This window comes from Anopheles cruzii, chromosome 2 (genome assembly GCF_943734635.1).
Source record: "Anopheles cruzii chromosome 2, idAnoCruzAS_RS32_06, whole genome shotgun sequence".
In the NCBI taxonomy this organism is placed as follows: Eukaryota; Metazoa; Arthropoda; class Insecta; order Diptera; family Culicidae; genus Anopheles; species Anopheles cruzii.
This window is the reverse complement of record NC_069144.1, coordinates 51,364,626-51,380,090: the sequence shown is the minus strand read 5'-3', so window position 1 is coordinate 51,380,090 and position 15,465 is coordinate 51,364,626. Positions and strand designations below refer to the sequence as shown.

The 15,465-nt window shown below is 47.9% G+C and overlaps 1 protein-coding gene across 2 annotated transcripts in view; it reads right to left on the bottom strand.

The window, feature by feature from the left end:
* Positions 1–15,465, bottom strand: part of LOC128268958 (uncharacterized) — a 65,732-nt gene that overhangs the window by 40,629 nt on the left and 9,638 nt on the right. The gene's annotated exons all lie outside the window — the stretch shown is intronic.

Sequence of the window (15,465 nt, the reverse complement as noted above, 5' to 3'; positions counted from 1 at the left end):
TTCTATTTATTTATGCCCCGTTTCCCACTAACCTAACCCGTTCTGAGCGAAAATTAGAAGCTTCGGATTGACGGCTTTTACCATTTTGGGACACCCTTCCGTTTCGCTGTTATCATAATGCCAAATGGTTTCTTGTTTTAACAGTTTTGTTTTACATTTTACGCTGGAAGTGGTATTATCCATCACGACCATTTGGTAGCCTTTCTTCATTAATTCGTTTCTTAATCAATGATGCTACACGGTTTTATCTATGCTGGTTTTATGGCGTATTTTTTTGTAGCCTGTTGGTGTTATAAAGGACAACCAGCATATTATCAATAATTTTTAATCAACATCTTGAATTGTAGTTAGTAGTTTTATTAAAGTAGTTTTTCTCCCAAAACGCCTTTTCGAAACATGTATATTTATTGCCTTTTCACAATACTTACAATAACGTTCTGCTCCAATAAATATGCTTTAAAAGTGCCAGAATCAATTGTTTGATTATGTAAAGGCAGATTTGTTTGTTTCCATTTCCTAACAATAACAATTAAGTTACAATTAAACACCCCGTAACAAATTGGTTAGCTTGATTAGAGCTAATTTTCGTACTCTAATGAATTCAAACTCGACGAAAGTTTGTCGGTTTCCCACACTCACACAGCAAGGCTATTCCTTTTCACTTGCAGTTGCAGTTGATACCCCAAAATTAACACCATTATTCAATTACTCGCTTCTACTCGAACCTCTTCGCAGTTCATGTGGGGCAGCCAGGCACCGAAAGCGCTTCCGAGCCGAGCTGCTCCGAGCGCAATCGTCATGTGCAAATTATCGGCTTTCCCCCCGCGGGTGGTTCCCTGTTTTCCTCGGGCACGGACGCGGCCACGATCAATAATATTATCAGCGGATCAGCGGCATGGCGGTTAAGCATTGAACGGCGCTCCCGGAACGAATTTAATGGCTTGCAAGCAGCGAAGTGTGGGCCCGGGTAAAGTGAAGCTCTGCCCATATGCTACCCCGTGCAGCAACCTCAAATGCTTCCGAATCATGTGCGGGTGTGTTAGTAAACGGGCTACAAGGGCCGGCATTTAGCAGCGTTCCCTCCCAGCATTCGCGGTTGCCTAGAATATAACTTCATCCGAAGGGTTTTCTGCCCCACAACCGTTCGACAGTCGACGAAATTAGTCGACGCCGGACCAGTATTCGCCGAATGTCGGTGTTTTCCTTTGGTTGGGAAAATTGGCACCCTGTTGAGCCCTGCGGTGGCCACCGTCACCACCCTCCGAAGCGCGCCGCCCAGAGATGGAGCCACAACTTGGGACGGTTCCTATTTTTAATGCCTGGCGGAGCACATCGTGAGGTACGGTTCTGCCACCGGCAGTATCGGTGCCGAAGTAGAACGCTTTTCGATGATATCGACGAGGCGCGAACCATTTTACAAGTTATTTTTCTCCGCAAAATATAATACGGTTCTTCGTAAAGGTCAAGTTCATGTTCGTTAATTACTCAATCAGTCTCAGTTTATTATGAAGCCTTTCGACGGAGTGTTTTAGTGGCACTTTATTGTTTAATCTACCAGAGATCTAATTAAGTAGCTGAATATCCGAATTTGCGCATCTTGCTTGCTATCGCACTTTGAGAAGATTATAATATTCGACCAGACAGCACGAGACAGCTGAGGTCTCCGCCTTTAATAAAGTACAATAAAGCTGCGATGGCGGGGATATTCATTAAATGCCTTGTGCTCTACTTATGCTTCTCGCTGATATTTCCGGATGCCGACCGAACTTTTCTCCACTCCACGGTCCGGACACCGATCGGTTTTCCTCTACGGTCTGGTGCACCGTGACGTTGCAGATATTAGATCGCGTGGCCGCAGGGGCCAATGTTGGATGAGCGTAAGACGCGCGTCGGCATCGGCTGCGATGAGAAGATTCGACAAGCGCTGATAGAATGAATAGCTTTCCAAAAGCCACTGGATTGAGCAGGGCACATCGATGTTATGGCCCGAGTCCCTTGGCGCCCGGTCATTGCTGTGGCACGTCCCCTTTTCGGAGCGTTTGTAGAGATGCATCTCGCGGTCAGGATCACAGGGACTATGGAGAAGCGCCCTCGGTGCGTGCGTTTGAAGCACCGTGCGTTGCAACCGAGAACCCTGTTGAGAGTTCGTCGCTATCTTTCCGAACCGAAGTGGATCAGCTTTTGGAAATAAGTACCCTCGTAAAGGGAACGGATCGATCGATAGCGTTTAAAGTTAAACCGAGCCAAACGAGGTTCGGAGCACATTCTTCATCATTAGCAAACGATTAACTATGGTGCATAGATTGGGGCTTCATTAAAGGGGCCGTTGCGACATTCCTGGAATTGGTGTCGGGGCCTCTAGGGTTTTTAGGGTAAATTCTTACAGTAAATTTTTGTCATACGTGGCATTTTATTTGATCGACGAAAGCTACGCTTTCGCCTATTTTTGTCTTGAATTGAAAACTCAGCTTCTGCACACTTTCTCGAATGATGGCCATGTCTATCGATTTTCGTTCCGTTTCTGGGAATTTGTGCGAGATGCACAAGAAAGCCCGAGCTCAAATTGAGGGAAAACCTTGACCGTTCGTTCGTACCACCTAATCGATACGTTCGGTGAATCGTGACAGCTTCCTACGACAACACCGTGTACGCCTTGGGTCGGAATTCTCCGTACTACGGTTTCAAGGTTTACTTTCGATCTGGGGCTGAGGCTCGTTCGGCTGTTCGTGGAAAGTGTATCAAATTTCCACTCAATTTTCTCTCCGGTGGAAACGCCGGTCCTTGAGTACCGAAACGGTCCTCCCGTATGACATCCTTTTCGGCCGCACTTTAGTTCGGCTTCAAATGAGACGTGTGATAAGAAGCAACGATGTCTTCGGTTGCGCGGCAAGATTTCACCCCGTCCCCGTCTTGACCTTTTTCGGGCCCCCGAAAGGCCAAGTGCTCTGCGTTGCTTCTCTTCTTTTAGGTATTGCATTTATTTACTTGAAGGTTTTTTATGTTTTTCAAACCTCCAATTTTGAGATGAATGCGTTAACCTTCATCAGGATTACGGAACGGGCCCATGATATTTTACGGCGGTTGATTTATTTGGGCATTCCACGGGTCGGAAGACACGTGAGAAAAACGTGTCACAAAACCATTGGACCAAACGAAAACAACAACAACAAAACCGGGGATAATAACACCCTAGCCACGTGCCGGTCTACGTGCCGAGATGTATCATCTTCATTAGATTAAGCTCCCCGAATAAACGACAAAATATCTGCCAACGAACACATTGCCATCGCCCGGGACATCGCTCAGTGCCATCGCCGCGCATTACCGGGGGCCGGAATGATGATGGATACGAAATTACTTCTCCGTCGTAGCCAAACAAAACCGAAACCACCGTTTCGTGAAGGTAAGAAGGGCTCGCGCCTAGCATCACATCTCCTGGTACTGGTGGACGGTGATACTCGATACACGGCAATACCACCGGCACTGGGTCTCGCAGGACGAGTTAGGAGCTTAAAATGATGCTCTCTAAAAGCTACTCTTCGCTCCACCAAGCGGCTCCATTAACGGGCGAAGCAGGAGGACTATCACATGACGGATCCGTGAGGTCGGTCGGTTCTTCGGCACAGCATTCTTTGGCGCAGCCAGGATATTTTAAGGAAAACGTGCCCTATCAGAGGGGGAAGCAATTAGAAAAGAGCAAAGCTTCTTTTGCACCAGTGCGTGACAGTATGCTCTTCGTGTGGTCTAGATGTTTAGAGATGTTGTTGGATATGAAAACTAAGGAAAAATGAGGACAGGCTGGCTGGCGGAATGTAAGGAATTTTCTTTGGAAGGAATGCGGAATGCGAATTATGCAAAGCAAAACTAAATTGCGAACCCAAACAAAGCTGACGACATGGCTGGCAAGAAGTAATCTTCTGGGCTTAGCATTGAAAGGAATCTGTTACACAGTACAATGTTCCGAAAGAAGGAGTTGGTAATGCTATTTTTTGGATGGTCTTTGATGTAAACAAAGAATTATATAAATTCATTCTACACTCAAAACATTTCTTATGTGAAAAGTGAATTTTTGAATCGGAAGTTTGGAAGGGAACTACTGGTTGGGAAGGGTTTGAATTTGGAATCCGTGAGCTCTGTTGAATATACTGTGTTCCTGCTGCGGACATGCCGTAGCAGTGCTACCAGTTTCGATAAGAGCTTTAAGCACTTTAAGCGACTATCATTTTCAACCTACTTTATATGCGAGCGCCGGACTAATGACCATCATTAGCGTCACGGGAACATGTTGCACTCCATGAGAACGGCCGTACGAACCGGCCAAATGGTAGCAATAAAACATTTCAATTCACACACCCATGGCCGCTGGACGCAGGCACACAAGATGTTGGCTCAAACGCCGCTGGAACAGCACGGCTGCTGCTGCTGATCCATTACTTTCCCGGCAGCGAGCATTATGTGCACGTTTGTAAAGCGTAAAACAATAGAAACGGCCCACAAACGAAGGATCAGTTGGAAGCCGAAAGGCAACCGCAACCATTTGGGCAGGTCCTGCTGCGAGGTTCTAACGAGATTTGATACACCGCAGCGTCACCGCAGGAAGCGGCCAATTTGGAGCCGCGCTGCCGTCAAAATCACAGTGTGAACATTTAATTTATGCTGAAAACATCTGCCAAACGACAACACTTTTGTGGGCCAGCCAAAGACACATTAATTCTTACGTTTCGGGCGCCACCTCCGACATGGCCGTGACCTGAGTGATAGTTTAAGACGAGTTAAGCGGCCTATCATTTGGCGCGGAGCTTTTCCCCACTTTTTTGCCATTTTTCGCAGTGAAAACTTTTACTCGCGTTAATTGGCGCACACTTGAAGCTTGAGTGAAAGAGATAGGGAGACAAAGAGAAAGAGAGGGAGAGAATGGAAAAGGATAAACTCCCAAAGAAGTGTAGTAAATTAAACTGCTAAACGAACTTTCGAAACTCACACAGCACAGCAAACCATTGGCATCGTGCGCGGGAAGGATGCGCGAGTAGCGTCGTGGCCCAGAAAGGATTCAATTTCATCGGCCCGACCGAAAGTGCTGGCGCTGGTTGCGGTTCCGGTAATGAATTTTTGCGGGATGAAAATGAGATTCTTTGGGCCGGCCGTTATTGGTGTGAGCAACGGAACAGGCAACAAAAAAAGAAAAGAAACAAAAAGAAACCCACAGAAACAAGTACGGCGGTAAAAGTCCGTGCATCCGCGTGGTTGGCCGCGGTTTGACGACCGCACGAAAAAGGGTGCACGCCGCCAGTAAAAACCGGCGAAACCCGGCACTGCGGCACAGAACAGGGCTTCGAAAAGGTCGGAAAAGTTCTGCATTTAATTTTGCGAAGATAATTAATCGTGTAATGGCGTTTCGGCTTTCTTCCTTTTTCCCTTTCGGGTGGCCCGCTAGTCCTTGCCGGAAAAACCGAAACATTTTCTCAGCACTCGAAATGGCGAATTTTTTTTTCAAAGGATGTTTTCCGACCCCACGGTAAGGATGTTTCGTCCTGCGGGCCGAAAAACTACCGAACTACGCGTGGGACCACTCCCGGTGGAATCGCGTGCAGAGCGATTAGCATTAATGGGCTGTAAGTGAGCACATAACAACCTCACACACTACACACACCAAATTTGATGGATCCTTCGTGATGGCTTCATCCACACACACACACACGAACTTGGCCATCACACTCGACTCGACGTATCCTGCCCGCTGTTTGCAGCGCAACAAGTTTAGCAGTGTTAATGGGTGCAAAAGTTTTGCCCATTAACCTCAAAAGTCGTAACCGCAGCCACATAATGGGTACGAGGGTGAGCGGAGCGCCGCCTGAAGTTGCCCACGGACGAGAGCACGGACGAGGACTCTTCACGGTCCGGAATTATTGACAGACTAGCGGGCCGGGATGCTTATGACGTGTGCTTGAGATTTGTGGAAGTTGTTGCTCATCGTCCGTAATTTTCGTTGGAAAACGAGCTGCACCGCAGCTTCATTGAATTAGATTAGACTCGTTCACACTGCCGGAGCGTATATTTTAATTCACTCAGCCACTCGTGAGGTATGGTGGCTGCCTAATCGTGTTCGGAAAGATTGTTAATTAATTTTCGCCTGTGAAAAATCCCATTTTCACATGCCTTTTCACACTCCAGTTAATGTTTCGAGTTTTGCGAAAAGAAAAATCCCCATTAAGCTACCGCCGACCGCGTTGATCCAGCGCGCGCGGTCGAGTGGAACACCTGGCCACCGCAAAGGACCACCATGTCACGCCACAATCGTGCCCGACTCTGTCCGATTGGTCCCGGCAGCAATGCGGGACCTAAAAATAAACACCACAAACGATGCGGATATTGCGCCGCTGGCCGTCGTCGTATAATTTTAGTACATAACACTACGCCCCGCCTTGCCCGTGTGCTAGTGGCACATCGAGTCCTGCTGTTGCGCATTTTGTCCTAAGCTTTCGCCTGGCCAGCGTTCATAAAGCTGGGCAAAATATGTTTTGCTTCAGGAGGCCGGCAGTAAGAAGAGCAAAAATGTGTTAATCCTGCTTTGAAGGGCGCGCCCGCAAAAAAACGGCATGGCGAGAAAACGCAGAGTGTCCTTGCGGGCTGTGCGGATCACTGTGCGTCTGTGTGTCTGTGCGGGAACAATAAAAGCAAGATGTTGTCCGCCGTCGTTGTGGCAGCCGCCACATGCCGTCTCATTGTTATGACTTGATGAAATGTTATGCTCCGACTAACACCACCGGCTCCGGCTTAGCCGTCGGACGGATGACCGTCGGCACTAAAAACCTTCTCCAGCGGGCCTCGTGTCGTTACTGGAAAGTGTCACCGGAGCACTGAACAATGGTCTGCCATGTCAGCCCCAGACGTGGGACGCTTCTCCCCGGGGAGAGATGCGTCCGATGTCGATAACGAAACACTAATTCGGGGATTTGTATCGAATTCCCCGGTGGATAATCCGACAAATCCCAGACAGCTCGACAGTGGTTCCGCTGTGGCCGTGGCCCGTACACCGGATTTCCGGTGCCTTACCGCGCCAGCAAACAGAACATTTGAATTGCCTGTTATCCTTGTTGATGAAAGATCGGCCCGGATCGTGGCCCCGACTTCGTCTTGGCTCGATTGTTTAGCCCGACAGTTGCTAACTTTCTGCCGCGTAACTCTTCCACTTGTTCCAAGGCTCGCAAGGATTCATAAATTCGCCCACCGTTTTCCGAAGTTCCGGCCGAACCCGGCGAGCGAGGGGCACTTCGTTTCCGGTAGAAGACAAACTTTTCGCTCGAGGATGTTGGTTGACTGGTTGGATGGCTGGAAACTGGTCTCATGTAATGAGAGGATAACGGAAGTTTTCATTGCTTACGGTTTGGGCTTAGACAAAGAACGTTTCCTTCCAAGCGTTGGAAGGAGCAACCGCACGGTAGCGGAAGCCCTCGAGTCAAATGAGGCCTTCCTAAGAGACGTTTCGCTGCCGTTTCTTTTCTCACGCCCATTCCGCAGGCTTTTTGGCGAAATTTAGCAAAAGCCGAAAATATGGGTATGCAAATATTTGGCCCCGCCAAAGCAGGAAGTCTCCGGTAAGTAACTTGTGGCCGAATTACCCACTTTCTTTCGTGGTGGTGTCTTCTTCCTTGCCCGGTCCGGATGATTGTGCGGATCAAACAGGGAGTTGGGCAACATGGTTGATGTTCAACCGCAGACAATTTAAACATCCGTCGGAGAAACGTGTGTTTGCTGGGCGTTACTATTTAGTTCAATTCTTCAATAGGAAGTCTCTTTGAAAACGGTGTGGTGGCGAATTGTCTAATCTATCTAAAAAGAAAAGGTGTTTGGTGAATTATTTTCGGTTAAACATTTTCATATTTGTCACAATGATTCGTTTTGTTATGGGCAGAAAACAAAAATTAGATTTTGTTTTCTTGGGTTGAGAGTCATTTCGTCACTAATCATAGTTCAACAAACCCTAAACACAATACATTCTATTACTACCAAACTCATATCGTCTGCTCATTTGGGTTATAAATTGAACTCAGGTTCACAGGGCTCAATGTTGCCAAACTTTAAATAATGAATGAGCCTTGGAACGGTACCGGTGAACACCTATCAACCGATGAATCATAATTAACTTTCAGCCACATAATGGAGACACATGGTACGGCGTGGGCCTGCGTTCCATAATTTATTGTCCCATCTGTGAAGCTCTCTGAAGTATTAAAATGGCATGGCGTTTTGAGCCGCCCAAAATCGATTTCCAATAAATAAACTAATATTTCGAAGGTAAGATTACTTGGCTTCGCCCGTTGGAAACAGTCTCCAGAACAAAACTACCAACCGAGATTCTATCAAGCACCTCTGTATGCTAACGAATCGGTAGCGTTCTTCGGGTTTCTTACCATTCGCAACGCTCCGGAACAACGATCGAGCCCTCGACATTACGCGGCAAACCTGTGTAGAACATTAATTATCTCACTCTATGGCCCTCTTGCGTCGTATTGGAGCCCATCTGCACCGTCTTCGGGTCGGCGTTCCATCGTGACAACGTGTGGCATGTCGGTATGAACCTTAGTTACGCTCTTTACGAAACAAGAACAACATCGAAGAAAACCATGACACCGTCGGGCGAACGATATGCTGATGAAGTCATCAGCGCGATCCAGTAGGCTATGCGCTATCGGAAAGCAAATAAGCTCTCCGTACGTAGTTCAAGGTACCGACGGAACGGAACGATGGCGTAGATCGAAAGCGAAAAAGATAAATTTGTACAAATTTTGTGTGGCCGGCACACAAGAGCAAGGTTTGCGATTGTAAAACATCGTGTCCGTTTTCAAACATTCGTGGCCTCGAAACGCGTGCAGCATCACCATCGGTCGCGGGTTTCTCTACAGGGTGTTTCCGTTGAACGTTGATCAACGTTTAGAAAGGATGTGGCAGTGGCCATTTTTTTTTCGGGCCGTTCAACAGTTGGTTAAAGTTCGGAAAGCATTGTCGGTTGGTAATTACCTTTTTGCCTAAGCTCTAATCGTTAGATACAATATTTAAAGCCGTGGATAAACGACTAAAAAGGCAGCCAATTGCGTTACTTTTATCGAAAAATGAAACAATTCAGACGCACCCTGTATCTTTGCGGCTCTCGGGAATCTTCTTCTGTTCCTCGCTGTTTGGCCAGCTGTGTGATCGGGTATGACTCACTCGAATGTAGCTTCATCGCTTCACAAACTGAATCATCACAGGAGGCGGTGATGAGCCAACCCAAAAACACGATACTCTCTCTCCGTGGAGCCGTTTGAAGCCAGGTGCGTTGTACCAATTTGGGCAGAGTTGATTGCATAACACGGCCCACGGACGGACGGACGGATTGCATCCAGGCTTTTTGTATGGATTTTAATTAAATCACTTCGAGCAATCCCAAAACTCCGGATAGCGCTGTATCGAACGTTGGGCACTGTCAAAAATATCCCCGGGAAAGGCACATAAAATGTGAGGTGTATTGTACCTTCTTCAACTGGACCAAACCCGGAAAAATAAAATCCTTTCTCCTCCGCATCGACCGCAGTTGGGTTCCATTGAATAATGTTGGGCAAAAATATGCACCGCCGCATCGTTCGATGCTCGAATCCTTTGCGGACCGTCGTCGTCATCGTTGTCGTTATGCAGATTTTGTGAAAATAAAATAATGGCACTCCCGGGGCACGCTCGGGGAAATGTGTTTGAACAGACAATAGGAGGCAACAACATTGGCCACACACACACACAAGGTGCACAATCGCACTGGCAATTCATGCTGGAAAGCGATCGTTAAGAAGACGGTTTTAATTGTACTGATGCCCATGAATGGCGGAGTGTTTTCTATTGCTCCGCCGGTGCCGTGTCGGTTTTGCGATGCAAATGTGCTGTGTGTTGTGCTGTGTGTAAAGATCTTCGGCAGACCATTGCGTCTGTCGGCCACCCGGCCGATGAAATGATTACTTATTTATGAGCACCGGCCCTGCACCGGGTCCGGATCGGGCGAAATCGGATCGGGCGGATGCAAATGGAGCGTCGCATGGTCGCAGTGATCAAACCCCTCGTTCTCTAATGGCTTCGTGTTAGTTTTGATGAAGAGGAGTCGCCTTTTCTAATGGTGAAGAACTGTTTTGGTTGTGATGCTGACGTAATCGAATCGGTGCTACCGACTGCATAGTAATCTTCTTAAAGGGAGGAATGCCACGGAATAGAAAGGGCCACCCTAAGTTTACTTTGAAAACATAAACAATTGTAGAAAGCAAGAGCATAAACGACGTTATCCTATTGCAGAGTACATTTGCGTTGCGCCATCATTTGAGCTGCGGGATGAAGGTTCCTTCGTAACAAAGGTCAATTCCGTGGCAGCAAAATTTAAATACTCCGGGTGGCTGAAGATTATACACTTTCTCGCACATTGAGAATGTTTTTTCTATGTTTGTTTTGTGAGGATTTTTATCATCTGAAGCGCGTGTTGTTGTATGGATTCGCGAATTAATTACGATCGTCTTTTTGGAACACACGAAGCCCTAGAGTCCCTAAAATTAGTGGCGTCTCTCCCGGGGCTAATTATCTTTTTTGCTAATTTCTTTCGTTGTTACACACACATGTAGAGTACGTACGGTTCATTTCGATACTCGAAGGACTAACACTTTTTGTCGTAGTCGGTATTTGAGACGTTCGTGCAAAAATAGAATGCAAGGATTGAATTTCAGATATTTACATTTGAAGTTTACGATCGTGGCCCGCATTCTAGAGGCACTTTTGGTCTACATAAAAACAAACCTACCGAGCAAACCGCTGAATGGGTTTCGGTTTCGCCAATCTGTGTACGAAAATGGCACCCGTATCCTTGGTACGTGTGTGTGTGCGTGTGTGGAGGAACTCCCAGCGCGAGCACATGTTGCCACCATCCTTATCCCGTTTTGAAGCACCATTTTAATGCAACCCTTTTGTGTTTACGGGATCGGGTCTTAGAACTCGGTTCTACGCTCTCCCTCCCCAAAAAGGACGAACGGCGAAAGCTAGAGATGGCCAAATAAGATTCTGTGTGCACCGTGCGCCTAGCCAGACGGTGTTGTATCGCCCTCGTGCCCTTGTGCGATTCACTAACGACCGGGACCTCGGCTCACGAAATGTCGGAACGCCGGGCGAGCTTGGATAAGCCTCTCGGTGTACACTTTTGCTGCCGATTTTTCCTCCGTTCCTTCTGCTTTCCTTTTCCCGGGAAAGTGATTTTGATTCTGCTGCGTGCTGTAGTACCACCTTTAAAATTCATTCTTCTCGAATCCCGGCTGGTTGCAGGGGACGGAGGGACCCCGTATCTTGATCGTTCTAAGGATGACTGGTTGCTGATGTGAAAGAAAATTCAATTTCTTTCGACTTACTCTTTCAGCCAACCTGGCCCGGCCCGGCACCGAACAATTACTGTCAACCGCATGCTGAATCAGCGCTAAGCGTTCCGTTCTGTCAAGGGGGTTTTCTTAAGCTGCTCAGTCGACGGGCTGTGACCTTCTTTCCTAGTTAGATAAGTTTCTCGTGTCCCGCTGTCGATGCTGCACTTCACACAGCACAAACGCACCTCGCAGTTACAAGCTGCCAGTAAGCCGAAGTTCACCGTCGTCATCATCGTCAGCAATTGTTTTTCTTTCAGTTCCAACCCCAACCCAGAACGTGACGGTGAGATAAAATTTAAATTAACTCATAAAACGATAAAAAGTGCTCCGGTGCTCGGCGCTTATTTCGCTGTCGTTCCGAGCGAAGATGCACCGCATGAGATATGCGCTTTTAGGGTGGCTTCGCTTCGCGACAGTCTAACTATGTGTCTGTGGCCCGCCGAACAAACATGTTACTTAACCGAGTTCTGTTCTATAAAACAATAGCCATAAAGCTCAGTGCAGTGTTGCATTTGTTGACTCTCTCTCTCCCTGTTGGGTGGCCTTAGAAATGGACGGCTTCCGTGCCCCGGCATAAATAATAAAGGTTTTTTCTCCGGCGGACACATGCAGCTGCTCGTGCACACCGCCAATGACGTTCCACATTAAGATCCTCTGGGAGCGGAGGACTTTTAAGGCAACTTGAACCCCTTTCAACAACAAATTTTTTGATAATTTTTCACCATTGCGCAACTAATGCGATGAAGCTTGTTGTTTATTTGAAGTTAGTTAGTTCACAACCGGAATGACTGCTGACCTTTATAGTGAGGTGTAGTAAAAACGGATTTCAGGATCCATGTACTTCAAGCGAACTTGTGACCACTACTTATAAACAAAAGCCCACCATTGTGACCACATCTTATAATCTACCCACCCACCGTAGTAAATACAATCGCACCTGTAGCACAGCCATCCGCTCCGGTTGCATCCGTTTCCCGGAAACACCCCGGACAGTGTTTTTTAAACCCCCCCGCCGGGGGGTTGACTCTAAAAATGTAAATCTTCCAAAGGAATACCAGCTTGCGGCCAGGAAGCCGCCGCTCGACTACCGCATTTTCCTGTGCCGTTTTTCCGGTTACTTTTCACGGCTTTGAGGCTCGCTTCCGGCCGCTCCGGCGGTTCACCTGCGCACCAGTCGCAACCTACATCATGTTACATGTTGCCGTTTGGAAGAGTGGCGCAAGTGAAGTAGTTTGGCCCCGTGGCCGGACAGGATGTAACGAGCGACAAAAACCCGGTAGTCCCATCCGGATTGGATCTAAATAACGGAGATTGCAAGCAAACTTCGTTTCACTTTTTTTTGTGGCTCTCGTGGACGCTTTTGTAATCCTTGTTGGCCCAATCCAAGCTTCCAAGAGTTGCTGGGAGTCACGAAGCCAATGCACACGAATCCGCGTATCCAACCGGGCAGTTCCGGCTAATTGTGCCACGATATGAGCCCATTAATATTTCCGACCAGCCAATCAGACCCGGCGCCGGACAATCTTGTTGTCCTGTCCGGAATCCGCGAACACACAAGGACGACAGGATGTCACGGGTTGTTGATGAAAATGCATTATTAAACCACACACCGAGCGGGGAATTCAACAGCATTACGTCGTTGGGCCGGTGACTGGATTTAACTGAATTTATGTTCAACTCCTAGAACAGCGTGGCTCCATCCTTGGCATGTGTGGGTTTCGTGGCCTTCAGGCCGCTATCTTCCGTACGGAGCACACCCCCTCCGGAGGGGCTTCGAAGGGTAACAGGGAAGGAGACCGAATTTACTTCCGAACGGGCGACTTACGAGCATCCTGGAGGATTAGTAAAGTTTCTCGGGACCCGGCGGTACCGGCCGGGTCCAGCCCACACAGCCCTTAGAGCGCTCACGTATCCGGGTTCTGTGTGCTTTCGGTCGATGATTTCGCGGAGGAGCAACCTTCGTTGCTAATTTATTCATCGATGGAATGGGGCCACACCGGTGTGTGCCCGAAAGCACGCTTTGTTCCGCCCGAAAGGATCCGGCCCGGTTAGCCCATTTTTCGTGCGTTCGCTACCACCATCGGCAAAAGTTTGGCCGATGGAATTTTAAACCGTTCGCCACCGTTCGGCTAGGGCCGGGTAGAAAATTAGCGCACATCTTACGAAATTCGGAGCCAGCCCACACACACACACATATTGCCAACGGCCACGTGTGGGCTTCGGCGTTAAGATGCTAAATTTAAATCACGAAAAGCCGGCCGAGGGTGAGAAAATTAGACCGCGGCAGGAGCCAATACCGCACCGCGGTCTATTGATGAGCCGCCGCAAACGATCTGGTTCTCGATTGCGTTTAATGTTGCCGACACCGAAAGCTTGTGTCGCAAAACTTTCGCTAACTCTGCCAATTAGTAGCGATGCTTCTGGCACGGTGGGTTGGCAAGAAACATGTGCTCAACGGCATTGCGTAACGTTTGACACCTTTAAATGTTTTGTGTTAGCCTTCAGCCTACAAAAACCAAGAGTCTGTGCAATTTTTCTAAGAAATCCTACGCTTCCGAAGCTTTTGAGGTGTAATTTTATGGCGATTACTTATTCGCAACAGCGCAAACTATGTACAGAAAAATGTGCTTCGGAAAGAAACCATAACGAGGTAGCCAAGACTTTTTCTCCGAAAAGCAACACTCCTCGGCCAAACTCGGCTCGGCGATTTGCGGAGATTATTTATTAAAACTGCAGCGACTCAGCAGCACGCAAACCGCAACCGTGAAGATTGCCGAACACGATACCGCACAAAATCAGCACAAACGCAACTTGGGCCGAACCATTTTACCGTCTTAGCTTCGTTGTGGTCTCTTTTTCCCCTGGCCGAGACCCGCCATAAACTTTGGACTTGGGGAAACGATCGGAAAGCTGAAACTGACGTGTGCGCAAGTTTTGGTTTTTATAATCCTACGGTTTTCGAACAATGTGTGCAACTTGTGTGTGTCCCTCACTCGACACCTTGGCCCTTCCGTTTCGGTGTTCGACACCGTTGCTCCGGTGTCAATTACTGGCCACGGTGCAAATTTCCATTCGCAAATGTAGGGGGGGGGGATACACGGGGACGTCCAAAATGTGTGCTACCATTTGGAAGGTGTGAAACATTGTCCTCAGCATACTGGAGAAGTCCTGAAGGGCAGGATGTCCAGTTTGTAAGATTGTACAAAATGTCCTGTTAATAAAAAAATATTAAAAACATCACAAAGTGTGCAACAATAAGTCTGAAGGGTGTCAACACAAAACTTAAAAGGAACACTACGGTTACCCAAACCTATCCGATGACACCACTCAAAATAGTCAATTTTTTTGCTGCACTTTTATTTCCGAATCCATAAGGGAAGAAAAACCGGAACATTCTTGTTACATTGTGCATGTTAAAATAAAAACCATCGTAAACCCTGTACGTGTCGCAGTAAAAAAGACGATTCGCTTCAGCTTGTTCGGCAGCCGTCAGCAGTATTTTGCCACGCGACCCGCGCAACGTTACTTTGTCAGCAGTTCCCGAGTGGGATCGATGTCGTGACCGATTGACACGGCATCGATAGCGAAAACTCGTACAACAAACTTTCAACAAATTAACAACATCCCTTATCAGCGGACACTCTGCCCGGGACACGGAACACCCGTGATTTTGCGCCAAGTGCGCTGCGAGTCGCTAATTTGAATATTGTTTGGCAGTGCCCTCACTATCGCTGGCGTCAACTTTTTATTTTGCCTCACTATATTGCTCACATGTGTTCACAACATTTCTCGGTCAACAGTGTTGCAGTCTGGGGGGCGAGCAAACAGAACCGGCGCTTCTTCGACTCGCTGGTGCTTCAAACCTGGGAGACGATCGACAACGCCTTCGATCGTCTGTCGCTACCGATGCAGATCCGATTGCAGCGATGCAGCGACGCCGCAGCCCCATAAAGCATAACTCAGCGCCGGGACCTCGCCCAACGATCGCGCCGGGGGTTTGTGGCGCCGGATCCGAAACATCAACAGCGTCTCGCCGACCATGCAAAGGTTT